General features: G+C 34.9%; 2 long non-coding RNA genes across 2 annotated transcripts in view; one reads left to right on the top strand and one right to left on the bottom strand.

The window, feature by feature from the left end:
• Positions 1 to 15,397, top strand: part of LOC116419682 — a 175,987-nt gene that overhangs the window by 150,036 nt on the left and 10,554 nt on the right. The window contains exon 5 of the long non-coding RNA XR_004229957.1: positions 11,563 to 11,686. This is a non-coding gene — a long non-coding RNA (uncharacterized LOC116419682). The remainder of the gene's footprint in view (positions 1 to 11,562; positions 11,687 to 15,397) is intronic.
• LOC116419684 overlaps positions 1,265 to 15,397 on the bottom strand; it is a 36,031-nt gene continuing 21,898 nt past the window's right edge. The window contains exons 2-3 of the long non-coding RNA XR_004229961.1: positions 4,120 to 4,173; positions 1,265 to 1,426 (exon numbers count right to left, since the gene is read on the bottom strand). This is a non-coding gene — a long non-coding RNA (uncharacterized LOC116419684). The remainder of the gene's footprint in view (positions 1,427 to 4,119; positions 4,174 to 15,397) is intronic.

Genomic DNA, 15,397 nt, shown 5'->3' with positions numbered 1-15,397 from the left:
TATGAGACTAAAGACTAAAGAGACTAGAGCTGTCCAACTTGAATGATGAGTGCTCCTTGAAAATGCCTCTAGTAGCGTTTCAGAATGATTAGCTTTCAGGGTTGGGAAAATTCCCATCTAAGAGATGAACTTGGTGGTTCCAGTTTCTTAGTGGATCTGATGAGTTTCTGTCATTTATTGGGAAAATATATTGATAAGGCTATGATTATAAGGGCCTTCACAACCCTTCTGTAGCTATGTGAGAAGCTTGAATGTTATGTAGGTGGAACTGATTCATACTAATTTATCAAGATGATGTTTCATGATTAAAAAGTGACTGAAATGGAACAAATAAATATCAAAGAATCCTCAGAACCATAGAGGACCTCCAGATGACTTTTTATTACAAGCAAAACTATACTTCTACTTTCTCAGACATAAAAATATAATGCAGCAGTTATATAGCCTGCTACCTAAAACGATCTTTTTCTTTTCCTTATAGCTGTTCCCCGTCACCATAATTATTCCTTTCTAGCTTCCCTCTTTCTTTTCTGTGATTTTTCCCCCTTCTCCTAATCATTTCTTCTTTCTACCTTGAAATCACACCCCTTACTACCTTGGTTATTCTTACCAGTAGTGCTAAGAAACTGTACGTTCTCCATTTAGGGTTGCTGAAATAGCAGCAGATTTGTATGCATAGCTCAGAAAATCCAGATATTTTTAAAACCTTTTTTTTTTTTTTTTTACATTTTATCCAAAATATAGTATTAAAAGAGTACAGCAAGTAAGATAGTATAAAACAATTTCCTTGTACTTACTCAAAGCAATTTGAAGCAGTATTAGAACTACCACTGAAATTTATCATCCTAAGTAAGTCATTAATCTCTTTAGGCCATATTTTTACCATCTATGTTAGAACATCTCCAAGTAATTAGAATAATTCCCAAGTCCCTTCTGTTCCTAAAATTAGAACTTTGTGTTTGTTCTCATCTCATAGATCACCTGGGAATGGGATTCTTTTCACTCCCTTAAGGGAGGATCTTAATAGAATAATAGGTTACACTATCCATTTTTAGTAAGAGCAAAGCCATGGCTCCAATCTCTGTGGAAAGAACCTATGGAACATTGGAAAGAACATTGAATTGGAAATGGGAAAATCTGGACCCACATCCTAGTGCTGTCACTAACAGGACTTCTCTAGCTGTAGTATACATGAATGTGCATAAACCTCATCTCAGACTCAGCAGAGGGACCCTTGCCCCATAGAAGAAAGTACTTGCCATAGCTGCAGGAGAATCTTCCCCAAAATGAGAAGGGATAGATTCGTTGTTCCATTTTAGCTTTTCTAGGTCCTGGCTTTGCTCATTTGGTGAATTATGCTGCAGATCGATTTTCCCTCTGTTGACATACACAGTATTAGTGGCTCTTTCAGTTTCTTTTTCATTTCCTGGAAAATATTTTTAAAATCATAACATTTTAAAATGTGACGGTTAAGTCTTAACAAGGTGGGAAAGTTTCCTGCACAGTGATATGAGCTTAGCACTTAGAACTTCGAACCCACTGCAGTCCCCAACCTCCTGCCTGATATGAGTTGGTAATTCATACTTTTCTTTGCTTCAGGACTTTAATAAGCGAAATATATTAAAATAATTATTTTTTCTGCCCCCAAGCAATGTATAAAGTGAATTTGTGTATAGAGAGACTTTGTAAGTTGTTTTATATGAAAAATTTGCTGGAAATGCTGTATACAATTCCGCTCTGTCTCATATTCCTCATTAGTAAATTGAGGATAGACTATAGAAAGAGCAAAAGAGTTAAAGGAGGGCGGGGGACTGGAGTTAAAAGGACATTTGATTGGGATTCTGCCTCTTAGGACCTTTGGAAGCCATTTACCTCTAAGCTTCTGTTTCCTCATATGTAAAAAAGAGATAAATAACATACCTACTTCATAGAGTTGTTTTGAGAAAAGTGCTTCTAAACCTTAAAATGTTGTGTAGAGAGGTAATGCTGGAATTCATTTTGTTCAATTCTGTGTAATAAATAAATTTTATAAAGGTATTTTCTTCCCCACCCCAACTCCCAATTGAGGGGGAAGAATAGCATGGAGAGAGGAAAATCTATTTTTGTTTACTAAAAAAATTAAATTTAGTTTAAAATGTTTAGTAGGGAGGCATTGTGGTACAGGGGGGAAAGGGTGAGGGAGGATAACCACTGGATTGGATGTGACAGAAGCTGAGTTCAAATCCTGTTTCTACCACTTGCAAACCACATGACCTTGGACTAGTGGTTTAATCTCTGGCCCACAGTTTCTTCTTCTGTAAGAAGAAGGGGCTTTAAATAAATAACCTTAAAGGTACTTATCAGCTTTGATTGTAAGTGACTAAGACATTTTTAGGGGAATCCAGCCACTCTAATGACAAATACCTTGACATATGTTTCTTTCAAAATTCTGCTCAAGTATAACTGTCTATACTAAGCCTTTATTTCAGCTATCCCTAATTATGTATATAGTATCCCTCAAGAGAAGGTAAGTTTCTTGAGGGAAGAAACTACTTTAATTTTTATGGTTTTAGTGCCTAGCACAGTGCTTGATACATAGTAGACTTTTTAAAAAAAATTTTAAAAAAGGACTCATTCTTTTGAACAGAAGACATTTAAAAAATTTTTCTGATTAAACCATTTAGGCAGCTGTGGGTTGATTATGAGTGTTCTCATGTTCTGAGTGGATGTGAATGCAGACATCTGACATAAGATTGACCTAATCATTACAAGTAAATGCTAGAACTTTGCCTTTCTCTGGTTTGCATGATTATGAATTACTTTGTGAAGAGTAAGAAAGACATTTAAATCTCACCCAAGTTAACCTGTTCTTTTTTCTAATATAATGAATACTGATATAATAATCTGCCCTTCCCACTGGTAACGCATTTCAAATGTACTTCTTATCACCATGGTTTTCTTTTGAGTTTTAATTCACTTATTTCTTCCATATCCAATTTTAAAACTAAAATTAACTTCCTGTGAAATGAAGCTGCATGAATTCATGAGATTTCCCTTATATCCATGGAAATAAAAGAGAGAGTAAGAGATAAGTTCTTTTTGGTATGAAAAGTTAAGTTTCCTTTGGATTGGCACTAAAACTGACCTTGTTTATCTATTTTACATGTGCACATATAGAAACATATATATATATATATATATATATATATATATATATATACACACACACACATATACTTGGATGTTTGTATATAAATTATTTTGATAAGAGAATGTGATAAAATTTTCATATTTATAGATGATGCTAAATTCTTCTATTAGTAAAGTACCAAGCAGAAAGGACATACTTCAGAGAGATGCTACTACAATTATGAGTGTGATTCTAAGTGTATCCCTCAGGGATGTCAGAAAGAAGAGGCTTCATTTTTACCAAAATAGTCATAGCAGTACTTTCTGTGGTAGCAAAATGGACAGTGGCTGAACAAATTGTGTTCTATTGAATGGAATAGAATTTCATAATGTATGAAACAATATTCGAGTAATTTGAGAAAAGCTTGGGAAGACTTGTATGAACTGCTTCTCTGTGAGAAAAGCAGAACCAAGGAAAAAATATACATAATGACTAAAGTAATGTAAATAAAAATAAAATTTTTTTAAAAATTAGGAGGAAGCCAAACTTTAAATAATTGTAATGATCCATCTTGGCCTCTGAAACAAATGATGAAATATTTTTCTTTACTTTCCACAGGTACTTGATGCCTGTGAGTTCATAATGTCATATGCATCATTCAGTGAGGATAATGAGTCATTTAATTTCAGTTAACTGTTTTTCTTTATTACAAAGTAGGATTTTTTGGGAAAGAGAGGGAAGATTATATATGTATGTATGTATGTGTGTGTGTGTATATATATATATATATATATATATATATATATATATATATATATATATATCCCTTTCTCCCCAAAATGTATGGAATAAGGAAACAAGGCATAATTACTAAAACTTTTAAACTATGTAACTAGACCACAAAGTAGCAAAATAAGCTTCATTGTAAAATATAAAGAAAGACATTTAGGGGGAAATACTACTACTAGATAGCATGGGCTGGATTTAAAATGAAATAAATCCATCATTACCTGTTCTTATTTTTGTTTTTCCAGTTCAGATGTTCACTGGTCATCAACATGGTACTGTAAAGTTCAAAAACACAGGACTTAGGGTTAGATGGATTTGTTTGATTTTTAAATCCAACACATACTATTTAGTAGTATAGAGCTGATAAGTTAATTTTGCTACTCTGTGACTTGATTAAATAGGAATAGGGAGTATAGAAGTGATTTGACACTCCTGAAGGTTCTGCCAGAAATAGTGTAAGCCCTTATAGGTATCACCAAAGTGGCAAGACTCCAAGTTGAATTTGATGATAGACTGATTTGTTTTTGTCTGTTGATTAGTCCAGCTAAGTTTGAAGCAAGCCTCCTCATGAGTTAAAGGTTGGACAATCTCAACAGCTCATGAAACCCAACTCCAAGGGATGGAGAAGAGTGCATTTGTTAAAATGAAATCAAATAATTCAACCAGGTCACAGCTGATTTATTGTAACTGAATTATATGTAGCTAATTCTCTCTTCACCTTCCTCTTTCCATCTACTTTATTCAGACTTTGAAAGGAAAAGTAAGAAAATTAATTATGCCCTTTGACCCAATGATTTCATTGCTAAGAGTTAGAAGAACATTGATTTAGATATGCAAGGAACCTTAGAGGCAATCACGTCTAACTCTCTTATTTTACAGATGAGGAAACTGAGTCATAAAATATTGGACACAGGGTCACATGGTTATCAAGTGTCTCAGAGTCCAAGATGGGGATTCTGCTTCCTGGTCATAAAGGAAAAAGAAAAGGAAAGACCTGTTTGTATAGAAATAACTCAGAGTTCCTCAATTTGTAATAACCAAGACTTGGTACAATCTAAATGTCAAATACTTAAAGAATGTCTGAATAAATAATTGGGTATTTGTGTCATGGAATTTTATGTTGCTATTATAAAAATGATAAATATGTAGACTACAAAGGAGGATGGAAAGATAGGCATGAAGTGATAATGAGCAAAATCAGTAAAGCCAGACTAGCACAGATAGTGACTACAATTATCCAAGAGGAAAGAAAACAAAGAAGACAAAAGGCTAGAACATTTCAGGTATGTCTGGAAGAGGTCATTGAGCATAACCATAAATTCTTTATTTCCTAATTTGTTTGAATCAACCTTGTTGAAATGTATGACACGATGTGTTTGTGACTTTATTAGTTTTTGTGTCCCTTTTTTAAGCTGATTGTTTCTGGTGATGGCCACCAGCAGCTGTCCTAACTCTGCAGAACATTCCACTCTTGCTGTTTCAAGCAGCAACATCATTCTCTCTAGTCATCTGAACATCTCTTTTTTGAGTCTTTCTTTCTTGAACTCTTATCTTTCTCTAGAGAAAAGCCCCACTAGGTTACCCCCCTGGGATTTCCATCATGGCCCTGGCTCATAAGTTGATGTAGTAGAAAACAATGGAATTGGAATCAAAGCCCCTGCGGTTCAAATTCCAGGACTGCTACTTTCTTACCTGTGTGACTTTGGGCAAGTGACATCTCCATCCTGGACCTCAGACCTCAGATTTCACATGTATGTGTGTGTGTGTATATATATATATATATATATATATATATATATATATATATATATAAAAGGATGGGGTAGATAGACCAGACAATCTCTAAGATATCTTCTAGCTTGAAATCTTTTGTTCCTTTGGTCTTCATGACTTCAAATCCCATATTCTATGATGTCTTAATTTACTTATCTCACTCTAATCCTTTGAAAATTCCTCTGGGACTGTGGGTGCTAACTAATTTTAAATATTTCTTCTTTGCTCACTCTGTCACCTATGCCTAAAGTAAGCATATTTTTCCAAGCCAGAAATCAAAATCCATAGTCTATGAAGAGATTTTTTTTTTACTGAGCCTCATGAAAGCTATTTGAACCTCTTCCTGAGTTCCCTACATTGCAACTCCTCCAAACTGATCAGTTCATCTTTCTTTGTGATCTTTCTTTAAATAGTTCTTTTTTGGCATTGGCTTACCCTAAATGTCATCCATGTTAGCTTTTCAGGTGAGAATTTGGGACGAGGTTATATCATGGGTCCCTTCCCACTCTAAAATACTATGACATATGATCTAACTAGTACCAATATGTAGAAATGATTAAGACATAGATTTGAACAAAACAAAAGAAAGAATTTTCTAATTATTTCTAATTCTAATGATGAGACCCTCTCACTGAAAAACATCTTTGTTATTAAGTCATTTTTCATTCATGAGCAACTCTAAAAGACGCCATTTGGAGTTTTCTTGGCAGAAATACTGGAGTAGTTTGCCATTTCCTTCTTCAGCTCACTTCATAGATAAGAAAAAGAGGCAAACAGGGTCAAGTGACTTGCTCAGAGTCACACAGCTAGTTAATGTCTTAGGCTGGATTTGAGAGTCTTTCTGATTCTAGGCTTGACAGTCTCCATTGTACCACTGACCTGCCCATAGTAAAGTTAATTGTACATTATGATGTCTTTTCTAGATCTATAAAGTTGGTAGTTCGAGATAAATAAGTGTATTTTCTTTAAATTGGTATGGCCTAACCTTGAGTAATTAATATTTCTCCATTTAAGTCTGTATTTTTGTAAACAGTTGTATCATTGTATTAACATAGTGCCTATATGTTTTCATTGATGGGCATACAAATATTTTCATACAGTTTCTAGTATTTCAATGGATCTTTTTCTATCTCATCTTAATGGGCTTTATTGATAACACCCAGAAATGTTTATGATTTGTGTGATTTATATTATATCCCACAAGTTTGATGAAATTGTTTCCTTTAATTTTTTAGTCAATTCCTTAGGGTTCTCTAGATAGACAGTGAAGTCATTTGCAAAATAGTTTTGTTTCCTCTTTGCCTGTGGTCATTATCTTGTTTTCATTTTTCTTATTGCTTTAACTAGCATTTAACAAAAATGGTCTTTGAATGCTATGAAAAAATGTCTTCAGCATCTATTAATAGATAATCATGTGGTTTTTATTATTTTTGTTACTAATATGATCTGTAACATGTATGCTTTTCCTTATATTGAACCAACCTGAATTATTGGTATAAATCCAACCTGGTCACAGTATATTTCTTATAAAATATGTTATCATAGTATCTTTTAGTATTTAATTTTTTGCAATAATACTCACTTGGAATGTTGAATCTATCATTTTTTGTCTCTGATCTCTCTCTAGGTTAAATAATAAGAACATATTTGTGTCAAAAAGAGAACTAAGTAGGATCCCTTCTATTCCCTTTTATTTTTTGCCAATAGCTTACATAATATTAGAATTAATTATCCATTGAACATTTAAAAGAATTCATTTGTAAATGCATTTTTCGGGTGCTTTGACTGGCATTCAGAGTTCATAGTTCTTTCTCTGGATGTGGATAGCATTTTTCCATCATGAGTCCCTTGGAATTGTCTTGGGTCATTGTATTTCTGAAAAAGCCACGTCTTATTAATTCTGCTCCCATATCATTATTGGCTTGTCCAACTTTTTTGTTCTCATATTATTTAAATAATCCATTTCTTTTCCCACTAATTTGAAACAATTTGTTATTTATCTCAAAACAACTAACTTTATTTGATTAATTTTGAAAGGTTCCTAGTTTTGTCATTTCAATGTAGTTTTTCTTTTCAGTTTTATTTCTCTTCTTTGATTTTCAAAAGTTTTAATATATTATATTTATATAATTTTATAACTATTATAGTTCTACTATTTCTCCTTGCAGTTCAACTAACTTTTCAATAATCAGATGCTATAACATTTGGTATGTAAATAGCAAATATTGACTTTTATATTTTCTTTCTGGTGCTCTAAAACATAGTTTCTCTGTTTATCTTTTTAAAGTATGTCTGTTCTTACTTTTTCCTTATCTGAGGTCATGATTGCTACTCCAGCTTTTATAATTTGACCTGAAGCATAATAAATTTTACTCTTGCCCTTCATTTTTCCTGGATGGATTTTTGTGTTTCAACTCTATTTCTGGAAAAAAAAACTATATTGTTGAAGTCTGATTTCTTATACATTCTTCTCTTCTCTTCCATTTCATGGGTGAATTAATCTCATTTATATTTACAGCTATCATTATTAATTGTGGTTTTCATTTCATCCTATCCTCTTTTAGTTTTTCCCCACAATCATTCTTTACAAAGATTTTAAAAGAAAGGGTGGAATGTTTAACACTAAAGATATATAACTAAAATGATCTGTTTCTTCTCCATTGTTCTTCTTATCTTCCTCTCAGGATTTTCCAGTCATATTTTTTGCTCTTTCTTTTTTTTCCTTTTTGATCCTCCTTTCATATTCCACTCTCAGATATGTGTTTGTCTTGTTTTTGCTTAATCCCTCAACCACTCTTGTCTTCCCTCCTAACCCCAAGATCCCTACCTTTTTCTTTGTTGAATTTAGTGTATTTCTTGACTATAGGATGTATTTTCATCCTTTCTTTTGTCCTGTTCAGATGAAAGTGAGATTTATGTCTGTTCCACCCTCCCACCTCTTTCCCCATGTTTGGATATTCTTCAATTCTTATCTATTTCTGTTGTGTCAGATGAGTTTCTATTTCTTCCACAACTCAAGTTTTACTGTATATTTGACACAATAACACTACATCATTGCTTTTTCTGTTGTAGACCTTTAATCAATTCCCTTTCAATACCTTAAGAAGTAACAAATGTATTTCCCAAAGGTAATGCAACCCTATTCCATACGTTAGTGAATAAAGTTAGAAATCAAGATATGGTAGGTTCTGTATTAGAATGAGACATTTTGCTATGAGCTGTTATACAACTATTGACCTATCATTCTTATAACTCCAGCTACCGTTCTGTTGGTTGTTAGAGGAACTTGACTAGAGTATTCACATGATCCATCCCCACTATTGAAAAACAGTTTAAGAATACATAGTCTTTCCAATGCTGGGCCAAAGCTTGACCTTTGTGGATTCAAGGGAACCATGTTATAGTTAAGCTCATGAGCAGAATCAGGATTGGAATTTTTAATATGTTATCAACACACAGAAATCTAAAAGAAAAACCTGACACAAAATGACATTCCTGAAGGTTATACACTTGACATTTCCAAGATAAGTTTGAACAGGCCTGAGGTTCTGTCAAATAAAGATAGGAAATGCCTAATTTTAGTCACCAAGGTTAAGAAGGAACATTTAGTGAATTTCATTTCTCCCCACTTTTCCTCCCTTTACTCCTTCTTACTCTTTAAGTGGCAATGAAATCCTTAAATATGTGGTCAACAAACCTCTTTAAAACTTTAAGGTATTAAAAGAGTGCTTCTTCGATGATATGGCAGGGCAGCTGCTTCTGCTCCCTTTGTGTTATGGATAATTGAGGAATTGGTAGGCTCAGATAACGTACATGAGCCAGTGGGGCTAGGAGGCCACACTCATGTTGGTGAGTGAGAAAGTGAATGAGGTGGGAGGTATGTGTGCTTGGGCGGATGAGAAAGTGAGTAAGAGAGTATGTGAGTGGGCGGCTAATTAGGTTGGCAAGTAAGAGAATGTAGGAGCGGCTGAATGGCTATGTAATTAAACAGTTGAACAGAGCTTAATAACAGTCTGGAACAGTGCTGCTCCATGGGCCTGCAGGGGAGGGTTGTAGAGGACCGGCCAGTTGGCAGCACCCTTTGGACACACGGGGCTCAATTTGAATGACTCTCCTCGAGTGTAGGGGCCTGCATCTGTTCTCATTTTGTCTGCCACAAATAGGTAACCTGAGCAAGACAATATGTGGCTGAGGAAGGGAGAAATAAGTAGAGAACTGAAGGCAGCATTCCCTAAACATTTGAAACCCTTTGAATTAAGTGCTAAGCCTGCTCTAAGTGGAAGCTTTAAAAGTTTCCTGACTCAGTACAGAAGAATATTCTGGGTGAGCTTGTAAATGAAGAAATAAGGAATATTTTTGAATTCCCCACTGAGGTGAGTTTAACCAGCAGAAGAATTTACTGAATTGGATCACGTGCCTGTTCTTCAGCTTTGGTACATCCTCCTGTTACTGGCTCTTCTCTGCAAATTCTGGTTATTTCCCAGTAAGATATATACCAGACCTACTTAAATTTTTTTCACTTATGACCTCTTTTTGCCCGAGAAATTTTTATGTAACCCCAGATATATTGGTATATGAAAAGGTATACAAATCAAACATTGACTTATAATAAATCAAAATTTTGCAACCCTCATGTTCAATTATGAGACCCTATATGGAGTCGTGACTCAAAAGTGTAAGAAGCAGGGACACATATTATGTATGACCAGTTTTGAGGTATGAGGAAGAGGAGAAGGTGGACTTCTACAGAAAAATGGGAAAAGTGAAACATTTCAGCAGGCTGACGCCATAATGTACTCCACATAATTGAACAGAGGTACTTTGGTGTTCTGCTGAATAAGAATGAATTGACTACCTCCATAAAATGTGTAGGGAATGGGATAGGGAGAGAGTCCTTGCTCCAGCTTAGAACTTTCTCTAAGATTCCTCCTTTTCTATAATTATTACTTACTGATTGTGTGGGATGACAAACAATGTACAATGAAAATAAAGCTTAGTGAACACAAATTCAGTTAGGGTGACACACCTCCTATATACAGGACCAAAGAAGCATATGACTTTTTGTGGGGTTGGTTTAGAAATGTTGCCTGATTGTGCAGCTATCCCTGCCCTTGAAATAGTCAATGCTGTAGTTGCATGAGCCCTTCTAAGAGCAGAACAGTAGGAAGAGGTAAAAGCCCTCCTCTAAAACACAAGTGAATCTTCTGGCTTCAGACCTCCTTCATCTTTCCACATTCTTCTTTGGAAAATCCTCCCCACTCAAACACTAATCAACCTTGGATGACCAAAGTGGGGCAGAAATGCTGATAATTGCAGCAAATTGGAGTTTAGAATAAGTATATTAATAGCCCTGAAGATTCAGACTTGTATTAGATTATCGAGATGGATCTTTGATCACAAATTACTCAACCTGCTAAATTCAAAGGAAATTGTTTTTGCCATGGTTTTCATAAAGGTCTTTTTTTTCTAGTTTAAAATATTCCATAGGTGAGAGGTGTTAAGCAGAAGAGACAAGGTATCTTCCTTTTTGGGGAGGGAAATTTGTTCCTAAGTTCCCTCTCTTTTCTGAGCAACAAGAGTATACACAGTCAATGAGGTTCAACAAGTGTAGATAAAAATAATAAGCCTTATGTTTTTTGTTGTTTCCCCTATATTGTGGTGTTTGTGCCAGTAGTAGGATTTTTGAAACATTGTCGCAAGCACACCTCATCTTTTGCTATTTTTTTTCCTCAAGGGTGTGTGCTTCCTTCTCAGAGTGGTTAAATGTTCTTTTAATCACCACTCCCTCCATTTTAGGAATAAGAAAATGAACTTCGAACTTGGCATAGGGTGGGGGAGGGAAGTTTTATAAACACTGTGGTTCTGATGCCTCTAATCTTTACTACCTGTAGGGACAGGTGAATGCAGAGAAGCTCCTGGAAGGGTTACCTGGATTTTTTCAAGGCTATGAGTTACACAATCAAGCAGAAGATTCTTTGAAGCTACAAGAAGAGGTCAAAGCAGCATGTTCACAAGGTGTGTTACTCAGAAGTTTCCCTTTACAGATTTTATTTGCTTGATTACCTTTAGGAATTCCCATGGCATCATTTGGCCAACTTTAGGTGAGCCGTTGCCTCAGAATCTACATTGAAATATGGGCATTGATTGGAAGGAAGGGAGGAAGGAAAGAAAGAAAGGAGAGACAGAGAGAAAAAGAGAGAGAGAGACAGAGAAAGAAAGAAAAAGGAAAAAGACAAAGGAAGGAAGGAAGGAGAGAGAAAAAGAAAAAAGAAATAAGGAAGAAAAGAAAGAAAGGAAGGAAGGAAGAGAGAGAGAGGGAGAGAAAGGAAAGGTACTGCTGTGTATTTAAATTGTCCCAAAGTACCAATTTGAGGCAGGATTACCTTCTACTACTATTGTTTTAAGTACTTTATTGTTATAGCCTAGACTATAACCTAGTATGGTATGTCTGTAAGAAAAAAGACTCCAACTCAGGAATAGAAAGAAACAGCATTTTAAATGCTGTAGGTTGTATCGACCTGAGCAATTACCAGACAGCTGAAAAGAGAAGTGAAAAATATATTTAGGACTACATCAGGATTACTCTGGAAAAGAAAAAATTGCATAGCCATATTCTCTTATGATTATGTAGCTGCAGAGTTTGGGGCAAAGGTATTTGCTACAATTTAGCATGTACAACATTTTACCTCTATTATACCTTAAAATATCCTTTAACAGCAGCAAATTCATGGCTTTGAAATGTCTCCCTGTGTATTCATGCCTGCAAAGAAGTTCATAATTATCAACCTGATATTTGAAGTTGGAACTTAACAAAGGTTTCAGAGAGATTACTTGTGTTCTTTATGAAGCATATTAAGCTTCTAAACTACCTCAAAAAATTTGATCCTTCATAAAATTACAAATCAAAAATTTACTTTCTCTGATTTCTTTTACTTTCTCCCTTGTCTTAAAACATATATTGATTTTCTAAGAATGAACAACATTTGCTTTATAAAAATGGGGTTTGGGCTCTTAAACTAGTGATTTTAGTGTGAGAAACTCAGCATCATCATTATAAAAACGGTATCACATTTTAAGTCTAGCGGGGAAGCCCACACATAATTTGTGAGGACAACCAAAGACTTTGTAACCTTTATTGAAGTCTATAGGGTTAGCAGAATATAGTGGGAAACTATGTGTCCACTCGTTTTTTATTTTCCATTTGGGAAGTCTTTTGTGAGGTCACACTACCCTTGCAGATCTTCCAGGAAATTAGATAATAGTAAGAACTGAACTCAGAAGATTTTGCCTATTCATAATAAATAATAATTCTTCCTTTCTGAGAGACAGTTCTTCTCTGAGTGGTGAGATGAATGACATGAATCTCTTGTTAAGGGTTTATAAAAATCTACAATTATACAATATTCAAAAGGCAGAGAAATGACCGGGTTCACAGAGGAAGAGACTTTTTTTAGTTCCCCAATAGGCTGGAATACCTGCTTTTTTACAATTAGGCAGCTTTTGATGGAAAGTAAAATAGGACTATCTAAGAGAAAATGACTCAGTACTCTGCAGAGTAGAGCTAATAAATTACTTTTTAAAAATACAAATACATTTTTTGGTCTTCTCGATGAACATATTCAAGGAGAATAGCATGAAAAGATTTTCTTTTTTATCTCATGACAGTCTAAATTTTAAGAGTAATCAACTACATTTATAATTTGTTTTTCCCAGGATTTCACTGTGTCTTTGTCTTTCTCTCCTGCTTCCTCTTAATATATGTATATTTATACACATACATTTTATGTACTATATATACATATATAAATTATATATACACACACATATATAAATACATATACACACATATGTACACATATACATACACACACATATATATATAAACAGGTTAAGCCAAGAGATTCATTTGGCCCAGAGAAATAGGAGAAAGGAGAATGAGATGTCAGTGCCCCTGCTTACTGTGGCAAGTCTCAGAACAGGATGTCCATAACTCTGTTTTAAACCCATCTGCCCCGGGATCTTTTCCTCAAACATATTTACTGGAGCAGAGAAAAAACCTATTTACTGCATTAGACCATGCAATGAACTTGCTTAATCCAAAAGGATTCCCCACAAGGAAAAATGCCTATTTTCCTCTTAAGTCAGAAAGACTTCTCCCCAGGCTACAATTTGAGAATATCTCTCCATAGAAGTAAATGGACAGGTCTAGGACTACCAAACCTGGAGCTGATTCTTTCCCAAATTTTTCAGAGTCTCTAACAAATTTTGGCTGGAGTTCTCTTACCAAAAAAATGGAGGAGGGCTCCAAGTGGCCTACAGGACATGCATGTTGGAACAGAGCTGTTCACCAGTTGGTACTGGCAATCTCTGGTCATGTCTACCACGTGGGATTCTCCTCAATCTGTATTTATCATTCTTATGCAGAAACATATTCCCCACAACTATCCACTGATGTTACTTAAAATATAGACCATCATAAGATAAAAATGCATACTTTTTTAAATACTATTTTCCTTGAGTAAGAGCTTTTTTATTTGTACTTTTAAAAAATTATTGACTGGCTCAACTCTGCAGGGTACCAAATCATTTTGTCTTAGATGTTCCCTTTTTGTCTTCCATTAAAGGTCTGGAATGAAAGAAGTCTTTTCCTATGTGAACCTGTTCATTTCTCTATCTTCTGAATATGCATTGCAAAATCCTAAATGACTAACCAGCACTGTTGAAACTAGAGTACTTTGGGAAGGTAATAAGAAAAACAAATAGAGATCTTTATAATTTAGCAGAGTTCTAGATCTCATGTAGTCTAAATTCCGCCCTGAAGCAAAACACTTTTTTGTCTTCTCTGAGAAGTGACTATTCAGCTTCTGATTATCTCCAGTGACAATGAACTTACTACCTAAGGGGGTAACCCATTCCATTTTACAATCTAATTCTGAGGAAGGTATGCGTTTGTTGAGTCAGAAATCTAAATTCCTGTGACTCCCTAATTTTTTTATTGTTTCTTCCTAATTCTTCCTAATTTTATTGTTTATTGTTAAAACATTGTTCCTAATGTTTTATTGTCTTATAGAGTCCCTCTATATGAAACCCCTTTATGTACCTGAAGACAGCTAGCATGCTCCTTTTTCTCCACTCCCCCTCTTCTCATTTCACAACTTTAAGTATCCCTTGTTCAGATAACACATTAGTTAGGAAGCCAGAAACAAGGAAATAAATAAGTGGTGCATATTGAAAATGGACTTTAAAAAATCTGCTTTTATATGAAGTTAAATGCAGAATTTCCAAGTTAATTATAAATTGTGTTGAAAACCAAAACTAACATTAAATAACCTTTATTATCATCTTCCAATATGTTATTCCAAAAAGCCAAATGGTCCCAGTGAATCAGATAGGTCTGTTATCTTAGCCTAGATGGCAATGAATACTGCCTAATGCTAAGAACTCCTGTGGGGCTGGGGGCGAAAAGGGCCTTTTAGAAACAGTTGTATGGTACTGCCACCTTGTGGTAGATAGCTACATGGTCATGAACCCACCTCCCTCACAAGGGACACATTACCTGGTTAGAACAATGATGGGGAAGAATCCCAGCTCCCTTTTGCCTTTGCCAGTAGCTGTGAAAGGGGCCGTTTAACTTTTCTGCTCCTTTGCACAGAAAATGCTTGTGCATGTAAATCTCTGACGTCTTTGAAAGACTTTTGATGGAGATTATTGGCCCTGTAGTTCACT

Source organism: Sarcophilus harrisii, chromosome 5 (assembly GCF_902635505.1).
Source record: "Sarcophilus harrisii chromosome 5, mSarHar1.11, whole genome shotgun sequence".
NCBI classification, from domain to species: Eukaryota; Metazoa; Chordata; class Mammalia; order Dasyuromorphia; family Dasyuridae; genus Sarcophilus; species Sarcophilus harrisii.
The sequence above is the reverse complement of the archived record's forward strand: the minus strand, read 5'-3'. Positions and strand labels throughout refer to the sequence as shown.